Source organism: Protopterus annectens, chromosome 9.part0 (assembly GCF_019279795.1).
Source record: "Protopterus annectens isolate FY-2018-M chromosome 9.part0, PAN1.0, whole genome shotgun sequence".
Lineage (NCBI taxonomy): Eukaryota > Metazoa > Chordata > Ceratodontiformes > Protopteridae > Protopterus > Protopterus annectens.
In genome coordinates this window covers 672,643,855-672,655,329 of record NC_056743.1, presented here as the reverse complement: position 1 = coordinate 672,655,329, position 11,475 = coordinate 672,643,855, and the positions used below count along the sequence as shown (strand labels likewise).

The following is an 11,475-nucleotide window of genomic DNA, read 5'->3' as shown; positions in this document are numbered from 1 at the left end:
TTTCCCATTTTGTACTTCAAATAAATTATCCCATTTGGTTATAGATTGGCCTTACCCATCCCATGGTCAATTGTTATATATTGCCCCTCTGGAGAATAAATGGGATTATAATACCATAGATAATTTGAGAGGATCCATGCATGGGATAAAGCATTTAGGAGCTACCTCTGTCCGTTAATAGTACAGGGGGACAGTCCTGGGGTAAATTCTCTCTCTCTCTCTCTCTGTATATATATATATATATATATATATAGAGAGAGAGAGAGAGAGAGAGAGAGAGAGAGAGAGAGAGTTATGTATATGCACACACACATATTCTGCATGTTTTCCTATCTTTCTCATTCATTTCTGTGTATCCATTTTACATACTGTGGCTATATGAGCTGGATGAAAAGTAACACATGGAAAGAAGATGAATATACACATTTCAGCAGGGGGTGTAACAATTTTATTGTACTCAAGACTGCTACATTCCAGACAACTGATGAAGAACTAATCAAATAACACAAGGCCATTCAAGGAGCTGGCTGTTCTCAGTTCGAGGGTGCAGCAGGTCTCAAACAAAAGATACTTTTTTCTGCAGAAAACATAAGAAAAATACATAATTAAGATTTAAACATTTTACAACAGAAATCTGAAATAATCTTCTATATTTTTGTCTCAGAGTACTTCACATGAAATTGAAATGACTTTATACTAACTGAGATAACTGCACAGAGAAAAAAAGAGTGAGAGGCTGAGATGTAAGAAGCTATGATCTCATGTATATCCAGCAGTCATATACCAGTGCCTAAAGTCACATTCATGCTGAATATGGGCTGTCCAAAGTTATGAATTTACCCAGTCTTTGTTCTTACACCACCAGTGACACTGAAACACTGCTCCCTCCTAGTGTTATATAACTGTGACCTTTTCCTTATTGTTAGTGCTGTTATACAGTTCCCACAGTACCTTTATTTATTTATTTATTTTATTTGACATTTGTTTACCGGGATGGTCCGACTAGGACAGTGCCCATTCTCAGCAGAGGCCCAGGGAGAAAAGCTCCAGTCTAAGCTTACATACAAATTATCACAACAAGTAATAGAAATTATAAACAAAAATTGACAAAAAATGAGTGTTAACACATTTACAGGATAAAAATGTAAAAACAAAAATATATACATAGTATCAAATAGAACAAGACTTTAAACACTTGAGTATAGACAAATATATGTCTGAATTTATATATGTGGAGGAACATATCATTAGCTGGAAATTAAGCAGGGAGAATCCCTTAGGCAAAGTAGTGCACAGTTAGTAATACTTCCATGGTGATAGTTGCAGTTAGGAATGTTAATAATAATAAAAAATATTATTTTATTATTTTAAGAAGCTGGACAAAGGTTAGATTACTTAGTAGCATACTACCATCATGTGGTAAGGCTAGGTTCATTATAATACTTTATCTACAATGCACATATGTCTCCACTGCTATGATTTAGGAATAACACTATGATTTTGGCCCTAAAATATAAACTTGCTTCTCCAAGATTTATTGATGTTCCTCATACTGTCAGACCCATTTTTAGGTGCATACCTTATTAAATAAATAAACTAAGCTTATACAAAGATTCCATATTGCTAACTACATAGGATCTGGTATATGAAGGCCTTCTGTTGTGAAAAATAAGAATGCACTCCCCTTTCTGACCCTCTGCTAAGATTTTTAAGGGACAGTGCTATAAGTTTTAATGCTGGGAGGTTAAGAGCTATGCTGATGCAACTACTGTCAGACTTCTCAGACCACTTTTATTTCAATGCTACCAGGACAAAACTAAAGAGATACAGCAGTCATGACCAGTGTTATAGCTTACATTCATATCCAACCATTCTAGTTTCCTTATGGAAATGTCAAACAAGAACACAATTGACATAAGCTTTCTCATTAGTTTATGATGTAAAATTAATCCGTTTGCAGGTAATGACAAGCTACTTTTGTGGGCTGCACTCTGCAGAAAGGGGACAAGTGATTAAAGCTACACCTATAATTATTCAAAGTGTAGATAGGAAAGGGACAACTACACTTCTGCGCTACTAATGCAAGATTGTGAACACTGGAGCACAAACCACAGGCAACAATACAAGCTCAGTCATTGGACTAACAGCTACAGGGCAGAAACAGAAAAAAAAACTGAGACAAGAACTTTTGATAACCATAATGATACAAGGAAATATTATACTGGGATGCATACAGTTTAGAAATACATCACCAGAAATTGTTGAGATTTTACTATCATGGATGGAAATTATGTAATGTTAACATTAAGAAAGGTGTCGGCCTGAAGGATTACTATGACAATTGTGTGGCAGATACTTCATTTCTTTATCAAGAAAATGGAAGTTGTTGAGCATATGTCTGATGGAGGTGAGATGGGCAAATGGAAGCATAGCAGAGGTTATCAGATACATGCAGGAATTTGCAAAGTACAAAGTGAATGCAGTCTAAGAAAAGTGAAATAAAATTACAAGGAGAGGGGCACAGCCTGGATATAAAAGTCGAGTATTTAAGGATGATGTCAAAAGCAGCTTCTTTACAAAAAGAGGGTCAAGCAATAGGAACATATTGTCAGAAGATAGACACTGGAAAGCACTGAATGCAGATCCAGTAATGAATGGATCTATTTAGGGCAATTGAAAGGGATCATGGAAGGAGGCAAAAATGGTTAACTGCATAAAGAAGGCAACGACATTAGGATGAGCTAAGAGTGTTTTAATAAGGACATAAAAGGTCCACTGCACATATGACTAGGTATTTTTATGTAGATGCAGCCAAACAACTTTCTTTTACATGTTTTAATAAATCATCAGTTACAATAGACTTAATTTATTTAAGTAAGCAGAATAAAGTAGGGATTAAAAACAAGTTGCATACAAACATATAAACACAACAGGAAAATGTAAAAGGTTAAGAATAACATTTCTAAGAAACACTGCATAACCTGATACTGGTTAGAAGTATGCTTATCCAAAAGTTAGATAGTTAAAGCTCAACTCCATCACCAAAGTCTTTTTCATAGTGGGACATTTTAAGTAACTTCCTAAAGCTAGCTAAGTTAGGACTCAGCCCCTTAGAATCAGAACACAAAACCTAAGAGGGGCAATATGTACCACCTGCTCCTCCAGGTAAGAGGCACCAAAGTCATAAATGGACAAATAGTTTAATGCCAGTACCTTGAATACAACTCTGTAGTGAAATAGGAGCCCATGCAAACTATGCAGGGCAGATGTAATATGCTGGTGATATGAAGTACTAGTTAGTAACCTGGCCAAAGAATGCTGCACCAGCCGTAAGCAATTAAGCTCAATGCCAGGAAGGCCCAGGTAAAGGGTGTTACAGTAGTCCAGGCAGAATGATACCAAGGCAGGACCAAGTACTGAGACCTCAGCAAGAACTAAAAGGTACTTAATCCAGAGATGTTTTGCAAATAGAAACAGAAAGGTTTCACCAGACACTTGATTCTGCAGTGTCAGCCCAAAATCAAGGATGATACCAATGTTACTGACCTCATCCACAAACTCAAGTTTGTTTACTTCACAAAATGATGTAATTAAGGAGTGAGGGAGCAGCAGACCCTCTCAAGGTAGCATGAACTGGTGTGGCCTCACTTTTGGAGACCCTGAGCTTCAACTAATTAGAAGCAAGCCACACATGGATGGCCACTAGATATACTTACAGTTTCTTCCTGTGGGTAGGAGAAGTAGTGCTAGGTGCCATCAGCAAAACAATACTGTTGCTAATCCTCTCTTTCTCTCTTTCTCTTATAAGATCCATACAGGGGGCTTATATATAGCAAACAGGAAAGGCCCAAGATCGAGAAGGTGGGCAGATGAGGTATAAATACCAGAGCAAACTTTCTGAGTATGGCTAGACACATGAGAGAAAATGTCATTGCGGCTTCATAGATGCCCAATAAAAAAGTTATGCTCACTGCTATCAAATGCAGCACAGATCCAGGTGGACCAGTACTGAATAGTACTGCTGATCTTAAGTGATTGCAAGATCACTGTCTACTCAAATGAAAGGAGTCTGATATGACAAATACAAAACCCAGACTGGACAAGATTGAGGAGACCACTAACTTTAAGGATAGGAGTCAAGATGTGTGTTAATAGCCTTCTCAATGACCTGTCCTCAAATGGAAGGTTAGAGGTAGGGTAATAACTGTCAAAGAAATTGTGATCTAAGAACAATTTCTTTGGAAGAAAAGTGACAAAGGCATCCTTCAAGGCTAAAGGAAAAAAAAAAACAGACCTCAGTGATGAAAATAAAACATGAAATATGACTTGACTAATGATATAAAAATTGTCTGAATCCCATTTAATTGGACAGGGGTCCATCTGCAGGTCATAGGACATATACCCGAAATAACAGTCCAAAGTTCATCACAGTCAAGAATTTCAACCATCATCTACCAAATGAAACAGTGGGAACCTAAAACCACTGTTACACTCCTGGAGTCAGATGGTGGCAAAGAAGATCTGATATAGAAAATGCTGTGAACAAAAAAAAAAAAACAAGCAGCTGACTCACATTGTTGTAAGGCAGGATGGACTGCACAGCTTGTCTACCACACAACAGAACATGGCTGATGAGAGCTATCTAGACATGTAAACTGCCTTCTTACAAGAGATCTTAGACTAGTATGCAGTGTAACGCTCAACCATGTCAAGTTTGTTACTCCATAGACCTGCTCAGCACCAATGATGCTCCAACTTCCATTCTTCTTTTCTCAGGTGTCAAAGCTCCTGACCAAACATGGCTCATGCCTTCTGGTAGAAACAGGGCAAACATGACTTGTGAGTGAGAAAAGTAAGTGCTGAGGTCAATGACCCATTATAGTCCTCAGCCATGACATGACTGTATCCAACACCATCCACTGAAAAGAATTGAAGGTGTGGAAGAAAAAATGTCAGTAGTAATATAGTTAGTAAAACAAATCATCCTGAGCTCAAGATCAGGGGGACTATATTGCAGGATCTCCAAGCCAACGTGGGCAAGGAAGTGGTCTGACCAAAAGACCAGTTCCCCCCACCAGGACTAAGGCCTTCAAATCCAATAAGAAAATCAAGTCAGAATAAGAGTTACTTTATGAGTTGCAGAGAAAATAACCTGAGCAAACCCAAAAACATTTCATGATATAACAGAATTTAGATAAAGTGGAACACAGACAATGTGAGTTTCAGATAAACTTTGTGAAAATATATTTCACAGAACCAGTGCCTGTACCTGACAGGTAGTTTGAAAGATAATAATATTGTAAAAAGTGTACAAAAAGAAGAAAGAATTTTGTTGACAGAAATAACACAAGGAATAGAAGCAGTAAATATATTTGACGTTTTACAGGAGGAAGATGAAGAGACTGGACAGTATGAATCTTTAGAGACTGAACAGGTAGACTCCATAGATAAGTGAGCTGCAAACAAGATAAGAAAGAATCATAGCAGAAAAAAAAACAAAGTAGTGAAAGATGAGTTCTTTGGTTCTTCTATTCCGTATATAAATAACTTGAAAAACAAATCTAGGTCCAGCAGAATAACAATTTTACAGTGTTCAGTTAGGAAGGAGTAAGCAGAATATTATTTGTTTACAGGATGTTAGACATATGTCAGAGAAAAACAGAAACAGTTCTGAATTTAAGTGGAGACAGAAAATACTGTAAAATGTAGGACAAAAAATGCTGAAGATTAGCAGTATTGTTATCTGTACAAAGAGAAATTCAATGAAATAAGCAATGAAGCAACTCTGCATCTGCAAATGACCAACTAGTTATCTCAAAAAACAACCTTTTCTCCAGTTTTAACAAAGTGGAACAATAGAAGACGTACTAAGCTAATGACTTATCAGACCTCCCCTCTGCCCAAAATAATTCCTACACCTCAATATTCTCCAACCACCCACAGTCCAATCCCGGTCTTCCCAGTCATACCTTCCATTGAGTGACATCACCCTGAACTGTTTATAAACTACTAGACAAAATAATCCACAAACATCATACCCAGGTAGCAACTCAGGTCATTCCAACTAACTAAAAAAAGTCAGCCTTTATATTGCTTACTATTCATCCAGCATCTATCAGCTTACATTACAAACAGGCCTTATCAATGAAAGCCTGCAGTCTTTATAACCATAAATAAAGTTAATAAGTCCACTATTCCAATCAGTTTTGCTCCATTTCCAACCTATCTCCCACTCAACAAAATATTATAAAGATTAATATACAACTAAGTACTTTCATGCTTACACCTCCATCCTAACAGAGCTTCTACACCTCATCTAATACTGCAGTGGCACTCTGCACTGCCTGTTCTTATATATTTAATAATTTAGATAATGGCACACTTGGAAGGACATATACCTATAAATATATATATATATATATATATATATATATATATATATATATATATATATATATATATATATATATATAGCCTTTCTCCTTGTGGAGCATGACGTGCTTCTATCAAAACTCAAACCCATAGGTTTTGAAAACACAACTACCTCAAAAACAGACAAATTAAAGTCATATTTAGTAACTCTTACTCACAAACCAGCATGATATCTTCCAGAGTTTGCCCTGGGTTCTCTATTAAGAGCCATGCTATTCCCAGTATTTTAAATTCCCTGCTTCCAAATCTCCTTCAACATGAAATATTTTTCTGCACTGGTGGACTCCAACTCTTTACCTCTAATACAAATAGCAGTGACCTTCAGTTTACCTCTAGTACAAATAGCAGTGACCTTCGGAAACAACTCTGACAGTAATTTGCTCATCTCTGCATTTGATTCTACTTCCATAGGTTAACAGGAAATGCTAGTAAAACAAACACCATGCGTTTGCCACAACAGCATCTGGGAAAATGGATTTAGGCTTGTAGGTTGCAGAAGATTTCCCCATGGGGACAACTGCTTGGGGACATATGGATGAATTTCAAATCAATCTGGAATAACCCCATGCAGAGATGGGGATCTGGACTGTGTGTTACCTGTCCAACCTGGATCTTCCATTGGCAAATGAATTTGGTGGAGGCCTGGTACATGCAGCTGAAGGTATTACTAGGGTGGCTACTGTATATCATCCTGAACGTCTTACTGTGCTGCAGGCAGAATACAGTTTCCCAGATACCTACAGAGAATTCCTGCTTAGGCAAATGCCTGTTACTCCCAGTTGGAGAGACATTTTGTCTAGGAAGTGTCTCTTAAAACACATACTGGAGCATAAGTGTGTCTACAGCAAAAAAACATGACTTCCTCCATGATGCTGCATATTTCTTCAACTTGCAGTTAATAGGCATGTACTGCACACCTAGCATAATACATAACATTTCCACTGATACTAAATTAGGTATTGTCCTTTGGTCACTGCATTTTCTCTACAAATGGCATGCTCAAAAGTCATCCTGCTACGGATGCATGTCTTACTGTCAGCTGTCCCCAATGTCCTTGGGGAGCCATAGACATTATTCTTAATCCTATACTTGTTTTTTCTAGCTCTAAACACTGTGATGTCTGCTTCTCTGTAACATATTATTAATATTACCAAGTTAAATCAGTACCTTCTACATCCTGCATACTCATCGACCCATAAATTTCCCACCCTTCCTACAGCTATACCTACAGCTGTATTCCATTGCCTTCTCTTGATGCCACATTCATGCCTATTCTACCTTTATCTTACATTCTCCAGCCTACCACTCTTTATTACCTTCAACGCTCCAAATCCACTCCATCTTCTCCTTTTCTTACTCCTACTTATCCCAATTTCTATACCTCTGAATCAGTAACATGCTACTTCTATACTTTTGTATCTATTATAAGCTACATTAATTAGCACATTCTCACTTTAACCCTTACACCTAATTTCTTTAATAGACTCCACCTTTAAAGACCAATTAATCTCTCTGTGATGAATATCTCATTTAGTCTGAGCTACACCAATGCAATTTGATACTGTTAATAATTGTCAATCTTCATCTTCCAGCTTTTCCCAGTTAGGGGTCGCCACAGCAGATCACCTGTCCACTCATGATTGGCAGTGGAATTTTACGGTGTCGAGTTGCCAGCCTGGCACCCGACCTTCTACAGAAGGCACACATACGCACGCACTCATGCCTAGGGCCAATTTAGAGCATCCAATCCACATACAGCATGTCTTTGGGATGTGGGAGGAAACCGGAGCACCTGGAGGAAACCCACATGACCACAGGGAGGACATGAAGACTCTGCACAGAAGGCACCCAAGCTGAGAATCGAACCGGAGAACCTCTTGCTGTGAGGCGGCAACACTAACTGCTGCACCACTGCGGCCGCCCTACTGTTAATAATTGTCAATATAAATTGTAATTCTATTGCTATTTTTTGTTTGTTACCGTCATTGTACAAATATCTTTTTTTTTTGTCACCTGACCTGGGTCTTGCCTGAAAACAATTTGATGACCAGCACACTTGCCTGTTTAACAAATGTATAAATAAATATTTCTCTGCAGATGAATTGCAGTTTAGCCATGTATCAACAACCTTTTGTCCCTGCAGGAAATGTCCCACAATCTACAAGCTTGGATCCTTTTTTAAGGTCATGAGTTGTGCCAACCTTTTACTAGTGTTAACTATTAACTTTTGGGATTTGTAAAAATAAAACTGTAACCATAAAAGATGAAAGGCTCAAAATTACTACATATTTCTAAAAAATGCAAAAACACAAATGATAGTGATGAAACGTTCTATGAAAGCAAAGAGAACAAATAACAATGAAATAAAGAAAAGAAAATGAAAGAAATATTAAATCACAAATATTTGTAGTTACAAGAAACAGGCAAGAGGTCTCAACATTAGTAATCAATACAGTAAAACAGATGGAAGGTATTATAGAAGACATAAAAGGTGAAGGAAATAAAAAATGTTACAGATTACAGTAAAAAAGGATTAAAAACAAATATTTAAAGCCAAGCACAATCAGACCTTCACAGACTGGGAAGTCAAAACAACTAAGAGACAAAGAAATACAAAAGTTAGAAAGTAACATTACAGTGAAAAAAGTTGAATAAAGTTTTAAGAAGAATAAATGAAGTTCTCTCTCTCCAATGATAGACAGAACTATATATGTTCTAGAATGTTTTGGGGCAAGATCAAGTGCTAATATTTTTGTACATATTAAAATAGTGGTTTAAAGAAAGCATTCCAAGAAAAAAAGTAAAATTTGGGGTTCTATTAGCAACTGCTAAACTGTAAAACTGTGTGCATTGCAAACACTAAGAAAATAATGCCCCAAACACAGCAGGGTGAAGAAGTTAACTTCAAGCAATTTTTGCAGGGTGGTAAGACCCTCTATACCCCTCAATGTGTTGGCAAACACCCACAGCCCTGAACTTATGTATACCAGCTCCACAATCACACAAACTCAAAGAAGGGGGAAATCTCCCAAAAGAAGGGTATCATTGCTGGTATACACTTAAAAAGCACAGTGGCAAAGATTTCCTATGGAAAACATCAAGTGGAGTTAGGTTTCTCAATGTCTTTTGCCTTAGGCAACTAACATTCACTCCAACTACCTGTAGAGAAGCCATCTGTTAGTTATATACATTTCGTATAATAGGTAATAGGCAACATAATGCTTTAGTGATTAAATGCATACATGTATATAGAGACATATAAATCTTTCAAACACAAGCTTTAATGCCCTTCTAGCCTGCAAATATACTAAAACAGTTGTTCCTATAATAAGTGCACAGGCTCTTCTTAAAAAATATTTAAACTAGTGCATGCTTTAATGTAATATGGTAGTCTGTTCCATGCATCAGCTGCTCTCTCAGAGTACAAATTAGTACACTTTTCATTCCTACATAATCTTCTACATAAGGTTGTCTGATGATTCTCTGCTACTTTTTGATAACCCCAAACATTCCCAGAGGTGATTGTCTCTAAATGCCATAGATACCTGAATAAGGTCTCCTCTTAAATATCTATATGAGGCACTGTACAAGTTCAGACATTTTAGCCTTTCATAGTAACTTAAATTTTCACATCCCTGGATGCCCTTTGCATATTTCTGCTTTACGCTTTGCAGTTTATTTATGCTTACTTTCTTGTAAGGTTTACACATATTGTTATTCCACATTCAACTCTGGGTCTAATGTAACTAACAAACAATGAATTCATCATTTCTGATTTCCTAGACTTTATAAATATTTTTATACAACATATAGTTCTATAATGATCATTAACCAATTGTTGATATGATTAGAAAAACTCAAAACTGGATCTACCTGTATACCCAGGTCCTTAAATGAATCTACAGTTTCAATCACTGTGTGTACTATTAAATATTCACATTTCAGTTTATGTCTCCCAGATCTCATATGCTTAGTTTTGAGATATTTGTCAGCATATTATTCTCCTGTTCCCAAATGGTTAATTTACTCACATTCTTTTGCAGACCTGCCCCATCTATAAAACATGTAATCCATTTACTCAGTTTAAGTTATCTGCATACATACATACACTCTATACCCCTCAATGTGTTGGCAAACACCCACAGCCTGAACTTATGTATACCAACTCCACAATCACACAAACTCAAAGAAGGGGGAAATCTCCCAAAAGAAGGGTATCATTGCTGGTATACACTTAAAAAGCACAGTGGCAAAGGTTTCCTATGGAAAACATCAAGTGGAGTTAGGTTTCTCAATGTCTTTTGCCTTAGGCAATTGACATTCACTCCAACTACCTGTAGAGAAGCCATCTGTTAGTTATATACATTTCGTATAATAGGTAATAGGCAACATAATGCTTTAGTGATTAAATGCATACATGTATATAGAGACATATAAATCTTTCAAACACAAGCTTTAATGCCCTTCTAGCCTGCAAATATACTAAAACAGTTGTTCCTATAATAAGTGCACAGGCTCTTCTTAAAAAATATTTAAACTAGTGCATGCTTTAATGTAATATGGTAGTCTGTTCCATGCATCAGCTGCTCTCTCAGAGTACAAATTAGTACACTTTTCATTCCTACATAATCTTCTACATAAGGTTGTCTGATGATTCTCTGCTACTTTTTGATAACCCCAAACATTCCCAGAGGTGATTGTCTCTAAATGCCATAGATACCTGAATAAGGTCTCCTCTTAAATATCTATATGAGGCACTGTACAAGTTCAGACATTTTAGCCTTTCATAGTAACTTAAATTTTCACATCCCTGGATGCCCTTTGTATATTTCTGCTTTACTCTTTGCAGTTTATTTATGCTTACTTTCTTGTAAGGTTTACACATATTGTTATTCTCCATTCAACTCTGGGTCTAATGTAACTAACAAACAATGAATTCATCATTTCTGATTTCCTAGACTTTATAAATATTTTTATACAACATATAGTTCTATAATGATCATTAACCAATTGTTGATATGATTAGAAAAACTCAAAACTGGA

The 11,475-nt window shown here is 36.6% G+C and overlaps 1 protein-coding gene across 1 annotated transcript in view; it reads right to left on the bottom strand.

The window, feature by feature from the left end:
• Positions 1-425: 425 nt before the first annotated feature.
• Positions 426-11,475, bottom strand: part of APOM (apolipoprotein M) — a 114,685-nt gene continuing 103,635 nt past the window's right edge. The window contains exon 7 of the mRNA XM_044082443.1: positions 426-577. The gene's annotated coding sequence lies outside the window, so the exon portion shown is untranslated. The remainder of the gene's footprint in view (positions 578-11,475) is intronic.